Genomic DNA, 16,936 nt, shown 5'->3' with positions numbered 1-16,936 from the left:
ACTACATACATACTACATACATACTACATGCATGCTACATACATACTACATGCTACATACATACTACATATATACTACATGCATGCTACATACATACTACATGCTACATACATACCACATACATACTACATACATACCACATATATACTACATACATACTACATGCATGCTACATACATACTACATGCTACATACATACTACATATATACTACATGCATGCTACATACATACTACATGCTACATACATACCACATACATACTACATACATACCACATATATACTACATACATACTACATGCATGCTACATACATACTACATGCTACATACATACTACATATATACTACATGCATGCTACATACATACTACATGCTACATACATACTACATATATACTACATACATACTACATACATGCTACATACATACTGTATACTACATACATACTACATACATACTACATACATACTACATACATACCACATATATACTACATACATACTACATGCATGCTACATACATACCACATACATACTACATACATACTACATACATACTACATACATGCTACATACATAACACATATATACTACATGCATGCTACATACATACTACATGCTACATACATACCACATACATACATACTACATACATACTACATGCATGCTACATACATACTACATGCTACATACATACTACATATATACTACATGCATGCTACATACATACTACATGCTACATACATACCACATACATACTACATACATACCACATATATACTACATACATACTACATGCATGCTACATACATACTACATGCTACATACATACTACATATATACTACATGCATGCTACATACATACTACATGCTACATACATACCACATACATACTACATACATACCACATATATACTACATACATACTACATGCATGCTACATACATACTACATGCTACATACATACTACATATATACTACATGCATGCTACATACATACTACATGCTACATACATACTACATATATACTACATACATACTACATACATGCTACATACATACTGTATACTACATACATACTACATACATACTACATACATACTACATACATACCACATATATACTACATACATACTACATGCATGCTACATACATACCACATACATACTACATACATACTACATACATACTACATACATGCTACATACATAACACATATATACTACATGCATGCTACATACATACTACATGCTACATACATACCACATACATACATACTACATACATACTACATGCATGCTACATACATACTACATGCTACATACATACGACATATATACTACATGCATGCTACATACATACTACATGCTACATACATACTACATATATACTACATACATACTACATACATACTACATGCATGCTACATACATACTACATGCTACATACATACCACATACATACTACATGCTACATGCTACATACATACTACATATATACTACATGCATGCTACATACATACTGCATGCTACATGCATGCTACATACATACTACATACATACTACATGCTACATACATACCACATATATACTACATGCATGCTACATACAATACATTCATACAATACATACATAGACATACAGTACATATAACATAGAGTAACATACTTACCAATACTTGTCACATTGTTCCCCGAAGCCATTGTCTTTTACGGAATAAATATTAACATAACAAACCACAAAAATACTCACCCACGATCCGAAGCAGTCCACGAGTGTGTCCCACGACGATCTTGGGTAGAGAACTGCAGCATCAGCTGATGCTGCCGTTCTCTACGGGCTGCAGGAATCCAATGACGGAAGGTAGGTATCCTTCCGCACTGTATTCCTCCGCCACTTAAAAAAAAAAAAGTCCCTAGTCTCACTTTATGCCATTGCTGTGTGGGAATTTCCCACGCAGCAATGGCATAAAGTGAGACTAGGGACTTTTTTTTTGCAATGAAAACAATTTTATATAAAAAATGATTATTTTTGCATCACTTTGTTCTGCGAGCTATAACTTTTTTATTTTTTCTCTGATGATGCTGTGTGGTGGCTCGTTTTTGTGGGACAAGATGACGTTTTCAGCGGTACCATGGATATTTATATGCGTCTTTTTGATCGCGCGTTATTGCACTTTTTGTTCGGCGGTATGATAATCATTATTTTTTGCTTCGTTTTTTATTTTTATTTTTTAAGGGGTTCGCTTAAGGGGTTAACTATTGGGACAGTTTTATAGGGCGGGTCGTTACGGACGCGGCGATACCAAATATGTGTACTTTTATTGTGTTTTTTTTTTTTATTTCCAAAAAATGAATTTATTGGGGAATATTTTTTTTTTTTTTAATTTATTTAGCGATTTTTTTTTTAATTATTTTTACCCTTTTTTTTTTTTCTTACTTTATTACAATGTCCCAGGGGGGACATAACTGTCCTGTGACAGAAATTCCCACACAGCAATGGCATAAAGTGAGACTAGGGACTTTTTTTTTTTTTTAGCATATATGTAGTATGTATGTAGCATGTATGTAGCATGCAGTATGTATGTAGCATGCATGTAGTATATATGTAGCATATATGTAGTATGTATGTAGCATGTAGTATATATGTAGTATGCATGTTGCATGCATGTAGTATATATGTAGTATGTATGTTGCATGTAGTATATATGTAGTATGCATGTTGCATGCATGTAGTATATATGTAGTATGTATGTTGCATGTAGTATATATGTAGTATGAATGTAGCATGTATGTAGTATGTAGTATGAATGTAGCATGTATGTAGTATGCATGTTGTATGTATGTAGCATGTATGTAGCATGTAATTTTTTTTTTTTTTTTTTTTTACATTCAACACATTAGCCGGATGATGGGACTACTACTGTCCCATCATTGGCTAATGTGTCAATCACTGTCATGGTAGCAGGCATCGCCCGATGGGACTTGTAGTCCCATCGGACGATGCCTGCACAGACCCCCGAAAACTGCACAGACCACCGGCAGGCCGGCACAGCCCCCCGGCAGGCCGGCACAGCCCCCCGGAGCCTGCACAGCCCCCCGGCAGGCCGGCACAGCCCCCCGGCAGGCCGGCACAGCCCACCAGAGCCTGCACAGACCACCGGCAGGCCGGCACAGCCCCCCGGCAGGCCGGCACAGACCACCGGAGCCTGCACAGACCCCCTGGCAGGCCGGCACAGCCCCCCGAAAGGCCCGTACAGACCCCAGAGAGGCTGTACAAGGCAAAAACAGGGTTTTTCTTATTCCGATACCGGAAGTCCCATAGACTTGAATGGGACTTCCGGTATCGGAATCGGCGATACCGATACTTTTTTTTAAGATCGGCCGATCCATTCCGATCCGATACTTTGAAGTATCGGACGGTATCGCTCAACTCTAGTTAGCACCAATAGATTTAACTACTTTGTATATGATTCATTCTCTTCATTCCCCATACAAAACAATGTATTTTCTTTCTCCATTCAAGATCTGAATAGCCCCCTGCATTTTAACTGAACCCAATCTCCAATCACCATTTAGCCCAGTGTTGGTCTAGAGACCCCCATACACATTAGAATAATGTCTGCTAAACACGCTAATATAAAGGGGTTCAGCCAACAGTCTATTGTGGGGCCAAAGACAGCTGATCATCACGGAAGATGTTGATTGAGCATGTCCAATTTCAGGTTGCCGATAGCTTTCTTGTCTAGCACAGAAGACACAGCCGATAACAGTTTTCTCATAGAGAATGCACGGCCAGCTTAAGTTCAGCCTAGTACAACTATAGGGTGACTTCAGAAGCATCTACTGAAGGTCCTGAGCCTTAAATATTTGTACAGAAACCTTCCCTCAATGATCATGTGCCATAATTGAACTGGGGTTTATTCTGAGGGGCTCAGTAGTGATTATAAATTTTGCATCCCCTATAATTATGTCACTAGAGGTCTTGGTGTTATATCTTTATTTGATTGTCTGTAAGAAGCATATTGCCAAATTCATATGTTACTAGTGATGGGGAAAAGTGCTTGACAGTGCTTGATACTCGATGGAGCATTGGGGTGTTCAATCGAGTATTGAGCATTGCCGTGTATTGGTGCTTGAACGCTTGGGTCCCCGTAAGAAGCTCATATGAATCATCTGAGTCGCACTGAAGAGGGGTATTTCCCTGCTTGAAATGCAGGGACTCCACTGTCAGATGGACTCTTATAGAGAGAGAAACTGACCGTCCACAGCTCGAGTTTCACATTCTCTTTCATTATGCTCGCTATTCGAGTCAAACACACCTGAGCATCCGATGTGCTAAATTCGAGTACCAAGCACTCGTGCATCTCAGTGCTCAATCATCAATAAAGGTTTTCTGTTAAGATGCATTACGTCTGGGAACCTTTAAGAAACTAAGACAAGTATCCCTTATAGGGTTAATGCCCTCTCAGCCTTTCATAGCTGAGACTGGATTTCTTCCATGCAGCTCCAACTGCTGGAATTGGAGCTACAGGATCAGACTAACTTGCAGTGCTACGCCACTGTTTCGGTAACTTCTGTTTAATTCTATGGGCTTTATGGTACTGGGTCACCCTCCCAGGGCTGTGGGGTACTCGGGAGCAGGCCGGTCTCTCAGAGGGAGGTGTCACAGCAGCAGTGACCCGGTCCGTGGCCCTGGGCGCCCATGTAAAAGGGGTTTGAGTGATGAAATAAAGTTTATGAGTGATTTGTGACGCCACCAGATGACACAGGAGATGATTAGCCTGGAAGCAACTTAGTAATCTCTCTCTCAGATGGGTTGTGTAGTCTCCTCTCTAGCGCTTACTTGAGGTTCATGCAGTACTGTGTTACACTGAAGTTCCTCCTTCTTCTTCCCTTTCGGATCTACCTCGTATGGCAGACAGCCGTAGTCCACTATTTCTCTTGGCTCACACGTCGCTGTTGTTCCTCCGAGTCTTAGGTGGGAATAGAGCATTTACAGCTTCCTATTCCTCTGGTTTCTGTTGCAGGACCTTCAGTATCCATACAACCGTGGAGACCAGGCTCCAGACCATGCGCTATCACTGGGAGGGAGCTCTCTATCCTCAGCTCAAGCTCCAGCTTCTCTGCACATGTCTACACTCATTGCCCTCCTCACACTAACTTCTAATTTCCCATCCTTGCCCTCAGAGAGCACTTCTCCCCCAATTCTGGTTCAGAGCTCCCTCTGCTGGCCTGGAGTGGGAACTGTGTTGCTTGACATGGTTAACTGCTAGAGAGACCCTTCAATGCTTCCAAGCCTGGCATCACCCTCCCTGGAGGAAGGCAATGTCACTGTAGCGACCATACTCCTGGGGGCGCCACATTCCCCCCTAGTGCAATTCAGCACTCCTGGGCTGATGAAAAACATACAAACATAATAAACAATATAAATGTACAAGATTTAGAAAAATGAAAAATTACAAAAACCAAAGGCTCCAAAAATAGTCCTGTGATGGTAAGTCCATGCATCAACGTCCATGGTCTATTCCTGGGCAAATGGTGAACTATGTACAAAGTTAGTGACCACACCTAGTCCAGTGGCCAAAATGTCCATAACACAAACGGGAAAACTCAAAAAGGAAATTTCTTACAGAATATCTGTAGGCACAAAATTTGAACAGTTACATATATACATGTTAACACTTACATTACTTTAACTTAGTTATATGCGGAATCTGATGGGTGGTATACCTTGAGTAGTACAGGTAGATCTGCGTAACACTGGTGTGATGAAGGAGCAGCCGCCATCTTGGATATGGGGCCACATGTCTGAGCTTGGCATCCATTTTGGTCTAAGTTCAGGAATTACAGGCAGCTAACGGCTTCTATACCCCCAGATGCTGTGTACTTAGTAAATACAAGCAGGATTTAGTGTTCCAATGCTAAATAGCCAGGGCCATTGGTGTGATAATGAGGATAGGCCCAAAACAGAGCTTCAAAGCTCAGGTACGGAGCCGTGCCAGCAGGGGGCCGGAAAAAAGCCTAGGGCTTCAATTAGAATGTACCTGCTAGCAGACGCAGGAATATACATCCTTTGTGTGTCCCAGACGCTTTGGCTCCATCCTAGGAGCATGGATTATGAACTCATCTTTCGAGTTATGGACACATGAAAATATCCGGGTGACCCTGAAGAAATCGTGCATCTGGCAGAGTGACTCCCGAGTCGATTAGAGCACTGATTCCTGAGATATAGAGATTGGCCCTCTACAGTGACCCAATGAGGCCATGTTTGCACTCCACACGACAGGCAAAACAAACCGCATTCACTGGTACCTCTCATGTTCTGATCCGATCATGCTGTAGAAAGTTATCCCCTTTCTTAGATATTGGAAATAAGTTCTGCAGAGAGCTAAAAGGGTGGAGATTATTAGCCCACCCTCTGACACAGGGGGAGGAACCTAGCATGCTTAAGGACTAGCAGCCCCTGGCAGACATTCATTCCTTCACACAGAAGATCCAGAGGATGATGATCTAAGAAGGACCTGGGGACAGACCTGCCGAGGGGAGCAGCGGCCCATGCTTTGGGGGTCTGTCCGGCAACTAAGATTCTTGTACCTGTGGACTGCAGAGTTCCCCAGCACCCACATGACCCTACAATCTGGTAAATTGACCTACAGCTTAATATCTTAAGTTTTGTACCCTTATTGTTATATCTTTTCTCTGACTGCAAATTTACTGTATATTTCTGTAATTATCTAGTGCGCCCTTAAGGCAATTAAACTATAAACTTAATCTTGGGCTGATGCTTTTACTCTGATCACGAATCTTAGATCCCCCAGCGGGTAACAGGACCTCCTCCCCGGCGACCATTTGCTCTAGGTGCAGTTCCCTTACTGACCTGAGAGACAAAGGGGGCGCCGGAGAGCTGTGCCTGTGTAGTTACATCACAGTGGTGACGTGGGAGGAACGGGTCTGTGTGCGTTCCTCCACACTTGGTGGCAAGCGGTGGGATCAGAGTAATAGTGTGCGTGGGATCCCTACTCCCAGACACTAGAGACTACCAGCGGTAACTTTCACTGCTGGGGTCTTAAGGTCAGCCCAACACTAGACGGTCAGAGTGCAAATATAATAAGTTGTGTGCGAGGCCAGGGTTGCAGCTGTGTCAGTAACCAGAGGTTCCCAAGATGGCGGAAGGCACCAGGAGTAGGACAAAGGGGGAGGCCAATGCTATGGTCTATGAGGAGGTGGTGGAGGACAATACCAATGAAGGTGAGGGGGAGCTCAGCCAGGGCTCCCCAAGGAGCCAGACCCCCGTGCTCAGTCCCGCAGTGGACTGCCCACTACCTGCCCACCCCAGCCTGTCCAGATCGGAGGCCCTTTTCCAAGCGGCTATGGCACAGCTCGAGGCTGGTAACGACGCCGCCCATAACAGACTACTAGCTGCAGCAGAGAAAGCAGCGGAGCGTGAGCAAGCGGCGGCTGAGAGAGCAGCGGAGCGTGAGCATACTGAACGCCGTGAAGCTGCGTAGCGCCGGCACGGACTGGAGATGGCTCAGCACGGGCTCCCGCTGTACGCTCCAGCCCCACCAGGGACCAAGGCTTCCAAGGTCCGGGTGGAGGACTTCCCCCTGCTTGAAAAGGATGGAGACCTGGATTCCTTTCTGCTGACCTTTGAAAGAACCTGCCTCCAACACCATCTGGCCCTGGATCAGTGGGCAAGGTACCTGACCCCCCCGTTTGAGGGGTAAGTCCCTGGAAGTTTTGGGGGACTTACCTGCCGGGGAGGAGCAGGACTACAACAGCATCAAGCAGGCCCTGATCCAGCACTACAACCTCACCCCGGAGTCGTACCGCAGGAAGTTCCGGAGCCTGCAGCGGGGCTCAAAGGACACCTGGACCGACCATATGCGGGCACTGCTGAGAGCTGCGGAGCACTGGACCTCGGGTCTAGAGCTCACCACCCGCCAGGAGGTCCAGGAACTGTTTGTCACGGAGCAGTTCTTGTGGAACTGCCCAGAGAACCTCCAGCAATTCCTCCGTGACCGGAAACCAAAGGGGGCTTCTGCTACAGCCGCCCTGGCAGACGAGTATGCCAACAACGGGGCCTCTGAGCTGAAGAAGCCTGCCAGCAGCACCTGGAGAAGGGGGTAAGCCCAGTCCTGCCTCTGTCCCCCCAGCCCCCAGAGTGCAAGGGGTGTACCCCCCTGCTGCCCTCTCCAGGCCAGGAGCAGAACCCAGACGTTGTCATCATTGCAACCAGCTGGGACACTTTAAGGCTGCTTGTCCCTAGCGCCATAAGGCCCCATCCCTGTCCCAGAAACCGTCCACTGTTTTGTGTGTGGGAGGGGGTGGTGGGAGGTCCCTGGACAATTACCAACCCATCACCATCGGCCGCTCAGCGGTCATGGGACTGCGGGACACAGGCGCTGAACGAACCCTGGTACGTCCTGAGGTGGTGTCCCCTCAAGACTTGGTGCCTGGGAAAACCCTTTCCATCTCCGGAATTGGAGGTGTTGAACCGGCGCTGCTCGTCGCCAAGGTGTTTTTGGACTGGGGTGCCGGGAGGGGAATGCGGGAGGTGGGAGTAACGCCAAATATTCCTGCCAATGTGTTGCTTGGGACCGATTTGGGGTGGCTAGTGTCTCAGTATGTGGCCACTGAACCCCCAAGTCCGTCTCCCCAAGAATGTCATGACCCTACTGTGACTGCCAATGCTAATGTATTGAATGTGCCTCCAACAATGGAGGTGGGAGTAATTCCAAATTTTCCTGCCAATGTGTTGCTTGGGACCGATTTGGGGCGGCTAGTGTCTCAGTGGGTGACCACTGAACCCCCAAGTCTGGCTCCCCAAGAATGTCATGACCCTACTGTGAATGCTAATGTTAATGTGTTGAATGTGCCTCCAACAGTGGAGGAGGGAGTGAAACCTGATGGTAAGCCATGCACTGACACTACACACACGGGGCTCACAGTGAGGACAGGTGAGAAGCCTGCAGGGGAGAGCTCAGAGGTGGAGGGAGGGGCTGCTATGGGCAGTGTAGGGCCCCTAAGTGAATCCAGCCTGCTGAGTCGAGGGCCTCTGCAGAAAGAGGAACAGACCATGGGGGGAGGGGGCGTCCCGGGAGAGGAGCCACCAGGTAAGACCCCAGGGCTGGAGTTCCCCACATCCGGGATGTTAGGAGGCCAGGGAAGTCTGCCTGACCCGGCGACTTGGTCGGGGGCCGAGGGGAAGCAGGTGCTACCTGTGGTCTCAGCGGTCATGGCCGCTGTTACCAGGAGTATGAGCGTCGGAGCCCAAGGAGCCTCGCGGAGGTCCGACAGTTCCCCTCTCTCTGACCAAGTGACTGCCGAGTCAGACAGCAGCCAGGAGACAGATCCCGGGGAGCTGACAGAGGAGGTGACAGTTTCGTCAATTCTTGCCACATCGAGTCAGGGATTTCAGGCAGCGTTGGAAGCTGACGCTAGCCTGAAAGCTCTCAAGGAGCAGGCGGCACAGCCTCCCCTGGAGTCCAACCGCGAGCGAATGGTCTGGGACCAGGGACGGCTGTACCAGGTAACGGTCCAGCAGGGTTCACCGGAGGCGTGGCCCAGGGACCGACAGTTAGTGATACCCTATCCATTCAGGGCAGAATTGTTGCGGATCGCACACGAGATTCCCATGGCCGGACACCTAGGGATCGCTAAAACCAGGGCCAGGCTAGCTCAGCATTTCTACTGGCCAGGAATGAGGACCGAGGTGATTGCCTACTGCCGTTCTTGTGACACCTGTCAGAGGGTAGGGATGGTGGGGCGGTGCCCCAAATCCCCACTGGTAACTCTGCCCATCATCGAAGAGCCTTTCTCGAGGGTGGCTGTGGATCTCATTGGATCTTTGTCCACTCCCAGCCGCTCCGGGAAATGCTTCATACTAATGGTAGTGGACTATGCCATCCGGTACCCGGAGGCGGTAGCTTTGTCGTCCATTCGGGCCGACAAAGTGGCCACTGCCTTACTGGAGATTTTCTCCAGAGTGGGGTTTCCCCAGGAAATGCTCTCCGACCGAGGGACCCTGTTCATGTCGCAGCTGATGGAGTCTCTCTGTAAGCAGGTACAGGTGCAACATCTGGTAGCCAGCCCGTACCACCCACAGACCAATGGCCTGTGTGAGCGGTTCAATGGCACGGCACCTTAAAGAAGATGCTGAAGATGTTGGTCGACTCCCACGGGAGAGACTGGGAGCGGTATCTCCCACACCTGCTGTTTGCCTACCGGGAGGTCCCACAGGCCTCAACAGGGTTCTCCCCCTTTGAGCTCCTGTACGGGCGACGTGTACGGGGGCCCCTTGCTCTGGTGAAGGAAGCATGGGAAGGGGATTTGGCTACCCCTGGAGTGTCGGTCGTTGAGTATGTCGGGCGCTTCCGGGACAGAATGACGGCCTTGACACGGCTGGTGCATGACAATATGGCCCAAGCCCAGGCTGACCAGAAGCGGTGGTACGACCAGAATGCTTGTGAGCGGACCTACGAGGGGGGTCAAAAAGTGTAGGTACTGGTCCCCGTACCTCAAAACAAGCTTCAGGCGGCCTGGGAGGGTCCATACCTCGTGCACCAGCGGCTCAACGCTGTCACCTATCTGGTCACCCTGGACCACGCCCGTGGAAGGAGGAAGGCCTTCCATGTGAACATGATGAAGGCCCATCATGAGCGGGAGGCTTGTGCCCACCCAGTGTGCAACCTTCCCGAGGAAGGAGAGGTAGAAACCCTCCTGGATCTGCTCACCCAAGCCAAGGCGGGTGGATCCATCGAGGATGTGGGGGTTGGCCACCAGCTCTCAGAGGAACAACGTTCCCAGCTGAGGGTCACCCTACACCCCTTTAGGGAGCTGTTCAGCAGCCTGCCCGGAAGGACTGAGACAGCCGTCCATGACGTGGACACCGGCAATCACCCCCCGATCCGGCGTTCAGCATATCGGGTCTCTCTTGAGGTGCAGCAGCACATGCGCCAAGAGATAGACGAGATGCTGAAGCTGGGGGTGATCCAAGTGTCCAATAGTGCGTGGGCTTCGCCTGTAGTCCTCGTCCCTAAAGAGGACTGAACTACGCGGTTCTGCGTGGACAACCGGGGGCTCAACGCTGTGACGGTCACCGATGCGTACCGAATGCCGCGCATCGATGACCTGCTCGATCGGCTGGCCGGGGCCAAGTACCTGACCATCATGGATCTGACCAGGGGGTATTAGCAGATTCCCCTGACCCCTGGGGCACGGGAAAGCTCTGCCTTTATCACCCCATTCAGACTGTATGAGTCCACGGTGATGCCATTCGGCATGAAGAATGCCCCTGCCACTTTTCAGAGGATGGTCAACACGCTGCTCGAGGGACTGGAAGGGTGTGCGACCGTGTACCTAGACGACATCGCCATCTTCAGTCCCACCTGGGAAGATCACCTAGAGCACCTGGCGCAGGTGCTCGGGCGGATCCAGCGAGCAGGCTTGACCATTAAGCCCGAAAAGTGCCAGCTGGGTATGAGTGAGGTCCACTACCTGGGGCACCGGGTAGGTGGGGGAGCTCTGAAGCCAGAGCCCGGGAAGGTGGATGCCATCGCATCCTGGCCCACCCCCAGGACCAAGAAGCAGGTGATGTCCTTCTTGGGGACAGCCGGGTATTATAGGAGGTTTGTTCCACACTATAGTGCCCTGGCCAAGAACTTGACGGACCTCATCAAGAAGAGGCTGCCCGTCGCAGTCGACTGGACAGTCGCCTGCGAGACAGCTTTCCAGGCGCTCAAGACCGCCCTTTCTAGTTCTCCTGTACTGCAGGCAGCCGACTTCACGCGGCCGTTCGTAGTGCAGACCGATGCCAGCGACTTCGGCCTCGGTGCTGTGCTCAGCCAGGTCGACGCTACGGGCCATGAACACCCCGTTCTGTACCTGAGCCGGAAGCTCCTGCCGAGGGAAGTGGCCTATTCCACGATGGAGAAGGAATGTCTGACAATTGTGTGGGCCCTGCAGCGTCTGCAGCCATACTTGTACGGACGCCAATTCACCGTGGAAACAGACCACAGCCCCCTCAGCTGGTTACACACGGTCTCTGGGACGAATGGGAGGTTGCTACGCTGGAGCCTCTCTCTCCAACAGTATCACTTCACCATTCGCCACAAAAGAGGCAGGGACCATGGTAACGCTGATGGGCTGTCCCGGCAAGGAGAGGGTGCAGAATGTGATACCCCCTAGCGCCCTCTAAAGCAGGGAGGTGTGATGAAGGAGCAGCCGCCATCTTGGATATGGGGCCACATGTCTGAGCTTGGCATCCATTTTGGTCTAAGTTCAGAAATTACAGGCAGCTAATGACTTCTATACCCCCAGATGCTGTGTACTTAGTAAATACAAGCAGGATTTAGTGTTCCAATGCTAAATAGCCAGGGCCATTGGTGTGATAATGAGGATAGGCCCAAAACAGAGCTTCAAAGCTCAGGTACGGAGCCGTGCCAGCAGGGGGCCGGAAAAAAGCCTAGGGCTTCAATTAGAATGTACCTGCTAGCAGACGCAGTAATGTACGTCCTTTGTGTGTCCCAGACGCTTTGGCTCCATCCTAGGAGCATGGATTATGAACTCATCTTTCGAGTTATGGACACATGAAAATATCCGGGTGACCCTGAGGAAATCGTGCATCTGGCAGAGTGACTCCCGAGTCGATTAGAGCACTGATTCCTGAGATATAGAGATTGGCCCTCTACAGTGACCCAATGGGGCCATGTTTGCACTCCACACGACAGGCAAAACAAACCGCATTCACTGGTACCTCTCATGTTCTGATCCGATCATGCTGTAGAAAGTTATCCCCTTTCTTAGATATTGGAAATAAGTTCTGCAGAGAGCTAAAAGGGTGGAGATTATTAGCCCACCCTCTGACACAGGGGGAGGAACCTAGCATGCTTAAGGACTAGCAGCCCCTGGCAGACATTCATTCCTTCACACAGAAGATCCAGACGATGACGATCTAAGAAGGACCTGGGGACAGACCTGCCGAGGGGAGCAGCGGCCCATGCTTTGGGGGTCTGTCCGGCAACTAAGATTCTTGTACCTGTGGACTGCAGAGCTCCCCAGCACCCACATGACCCTACAATCTGGTAAATTGACCTCCAGCTTAATATCTTAAGTCTTGTACCCTTATTGTTATATCTTTTCTCTGACTGCAAATTTACTGTATATTTATGTAATTATCTAGTGCGCCCTTAAGGCAATTAAACTATAAACTTAATCTTGGGCTGATGCTTTTACTCTGATCACGAATCTTAGAACCCCCAGCGGGTAACAGGACCTCCTCCCCGGCGACCATTTGCTCTAGGTGCAGTTCCCTTACTGACCTGAGAGACAAAGGGGGCGCCGGAGAGCTGTGCCTGTGTAGTTACGTCACGTGGTGACGTGGGAGGAACGGGTCTGTGTGCGTTCCTCCACAACTGGTGTTGTTGTTGACCTTACCGGATGCCTTGTGTTAACTACTACTGGTGTAGTGTGTTGTACTGGCTACATTACTGTTGGTTCTGCATAGCACAGGGATGCTAGATTTCCTAGGACCACTTCTACTCACTGTGGGCATGACAGATTCACCACTGGCAGGGCGAGGATTCTCTGGCTCCACCGCTGGTGTGGCATCCACTGCTTGAACTTCCTGATTCTCAGAGTTCTCATGAGTCACTTCTTCTTGTTCTACCAGTTGGGGACATGTCAACACTGGCACCACTATGGCATCATTTACTTTAGTCCAATTTGCAGGGAATTCTCCAAGTATAGTGCTGACCTTTTCGTCTTCTATGGGTTGGATGTTATTTTGTTCTTCCATTCTTTCTTTTAACTGGTCAGGGCATAAGTTCAAATGATCCCTCGATATTGCTGCTGAGGTTTCTCCTCCATCTTTACTAATAAGGCACACCTTGGTATTGTCAAAGTTTGAGGGTAGAATGGTGTAGGGTTCAGCTTCCCATTGGTCATCCAATTTATGCATGCTCCTTTTCCTCTTTAGGACTTGTGAGTTGCCCTCCCAGGGCTGTGGAGTACTCGGTACCGGGCCGGTGTAAGGGGAATGTGTCACAGCAGCGGTGACCCGGTCCGTGGCCCTCGGCTCCCAAGTAATGGGGGAATGTAGTTAATGGAATGGAATAGTTTGTGACGCCACCTGTGGTGCTCGGCAAGGGAGGTGTTAAGCCGATGCTGCATGCAGATCCGCTGGGACTGATGGTAGGGTGCAGCAAGGGTGTAAAAGCTCCCCACAGGTGAAGCTATAGTCCCAGGGCAGTGTAGAGGTGGATGGCATGGTGATGTAGCAGTGCCGTAAGGGTAGGAATCAGACAAGACACAGCAGGGTGCAATTTCTGTACGTTTACTTGATAACTGCAGCCCAGGGTCCTGATTACAGATGGTAACGGAGCAGGTTAGCCTGGAAGCAACTCAGGGATTCTCTCTCAGCAGACGGGCTGTGCAGTCTCCTTCCTAACGCTGGTTTGAATGAAGCACTCCAGTAATAAGTTACTCTGAAGTTCCTCCTGTCAAATGTTCCCAAGAACCTTACTTGCACGGCAGACAGCTGTAGCCTCTCTCGGGGACTCCTCGTTCTGAGTCCTGGCTCTCTATCCAAGCTGCTGTTGTGCCTCAAGTCTTAGATGGGAGTAGGGCATTTACAGCCTCCTACTCCTCTGGTATCTGCTGTAGGACCGTTAGTATCCATACAGCCGTGGAGACCAGGCTCAAGTTCATGCGCTCTCAAGCTGAGGGAGCTCGCCTTCCTAGCTCAACCCCCAGCTTCTCCCCACATGTCTGCACACTTCACCCTCCGCAGACTAACTGACTTCCCCCCCTCCTGGCCCTCAGAGGGCACTCCTCTCCTTAATCCTGGTTCAGAGTTCCCCCTGCTGGCCTGGAGTGGAACTGTGTTGCATGTATGGATTGACTGCGAGAGAGACCCATCATTGCCGCCAAGCCTGGCATTACCCTCCCCTGGAGGAAGGCAAAGCCACTATGGCGACCATACTCCTGGGGGCGCCACACTTGTTCTCTTGGTGACAAGGGAACTGCGGGTGCATGTTTATTGTAGTGCCTTTCTTGTTTTTGTCTTGCCTGAGCTAAACTCTTTTCCACACACTCTTGTACTCTACGGTACTGTTGCTGCTGCTCTGCATCCCAGTCAGCATCTGGTGATGTCACTTCAGGTGTAAGGACTCCCATATCCAAATCAATAGGCAGCTTACCAGGCCTTGCTCTCATTAGGTAGGCTGGAGTGCAGTTGGTGGAATTCACAGGAATGTGATTGTAGAGGTCTACCAGATCTGGCAACTTTTCGGGCCACAGATTCCTCTCTTCCAAAGGCAAGGTCTTCAGTAGGTCGATTACCATCTGATTCATCTTTTCACACATGCCATTGGTCTGTGGATGGTACGGTGTTGTCCTGATCTTCTTGCAACTGTATAAGTTACAGAATTCCTGGAACACTTCTGCCTCAAAAGCTGGACCTTGATCTGTAAGCACTCGCTCAGGATACCCGTGTGGTTGACAAAAGTGCTGTTGGAATGCTCTGGCTGCTGTCCTGGCTGTTTGATCCTTGACAGGCACTACTACCAGGAATCTTGAGTAGTGGTCCACGATGGTAAGAGCATAAACGTAGCCTGACCGGCTTGGAACCAGCTTCACATGGTACAGGGCTACCAACTCAAGTGGTTGTTTGGTTATTATCGGCTGCAAAGGAGCTCACTGGCTGTTACGGTCCTTTCTGCGCAGGTTGCATTGTCCACACTCCCGGCACCAATTTTCAATGGCTTTCCTCATACCAGCCCAGTAAAATCTCTCCCGGAGCAAAGATCCCAACTTCTTCCATCCGAAGTGTCCAGCTCCATTGATGCCTCTCTCTTCAGGACTACCACCTGCCAGACCAGCTCATGATTGCGGGCATTGATACTCCTCCAACACAGCTTTCCTTCATAGATGAACAGCCTGTCTCTTTCCTTCCACAATTGCTGGGTTTCTTCAGGAGCATCCGACTCTGGGCGTGAGTCAGCTTGTAACAGTAGCTCCTTCACCAGGCGGACTGCGGGGTCGCTATCCTACGTTTCTGCCCAGTCATGATGAGGCAATGGATTTTAGGGTGGCCTCTTTCAAGCCAGACTGTCTGTTTCTCACTCCTTGGGCATGTTGGGCCGCAATTGGCCGGTGGAAGGCAGGTAACTCGATTTCTTCGAGTGCCTCAGGATCTTCTCCTGCATCTGGCAGATTAGGCATTCTGGACAGCGCATCAGCATTGGCATTCTTGTGCCCCGCTTGGTACTTGATGGTGAATTCATAGTTAGACAGTCGAGCCATCCATCGCTGCTCCAGTGCACCTAGTTTGGCAGTTTCCAAGTGAGTCAATGGGTTGTTATCCGTGAAGATGGTAAACTTGGCTGAAGCTAGGTAATGCTTGAATCATTCAGTCACAGCCCAGACTATGGCAAGGAACTCCAGCTTGAAGGAACTGTAGTTGTCAGGGTTCCTTTCGGTAGGACGAAGCTTCCTGCTGGCGTAGGAGATCACTCTTTCTTTGCCATTCTGTACCTGTTACAGTACTGCTCCCAGTCCCACGTTGCTGGCATCAGTATACAGCACAAAGGGCTGGTCATAATCTGGGTAGGCCAGAACTTCATCTCCTGTGAGAGCCATCTTCAGTCGGGTGAAGGACCTCTCCAACTCCTCACTCCATTCAAATGTGGAACTTTTCTGTTTGGCTTTCTTGGACTGCCCCACCAGAAGATTTTGCATAGGAGTGGCTATTTCAGTGAAGCCTTTGATGAACCTTCGGTCGTAGCCTACCAGCTCAACCTCCAGCTTCTCTCCACATGTCTACACTCATTGCCCTCCTCACACTTACTCCTAATTTCCCTTCCTGGCACTCAGAGAGCACTCCTCCCCCAATTCTGGTTCAGAGCTCCCTCTGCTGGCCTGGAGTGGGAACTGT

General features: G+C 49.4%; 1 protein-coding gene across 1 annotated transcript in view; it reads left to right on the top strand.

Moving 5' to 3' along the window:
- LOC141063430 (cystatin-C-like) overlaps nucleotides 1-16,936 on the top strand; it is a 63,736-nt gene that overhangs the window by 33,196 nt on the left and 13,604 nt on the right. The gene's annotated exons all lie outside the window — the stretch shown is intronic.

This window comes from Dendrobates tinctorius, unplaced genomic scaffold, assembly GCF_039654945.1.
Source record: "Dendrobates tinctorius isolate UK_male_01 unplaced genomic scaffold, ASM3965494v1 ptg000250l, whole genome shotgun sequence".
Taxonomy (NCBI): Eukaryota; Metazoa; Chordata; class Amphibia; order Anura; family Dendrobatidae; genus Dendrobates; species Dendrobates tinctorius.
The sequence above is the reverse complement of the archived record's forward strand: the minus strand, read 5'-3'. Positions and strand labels throughout refer to the sequence as shown.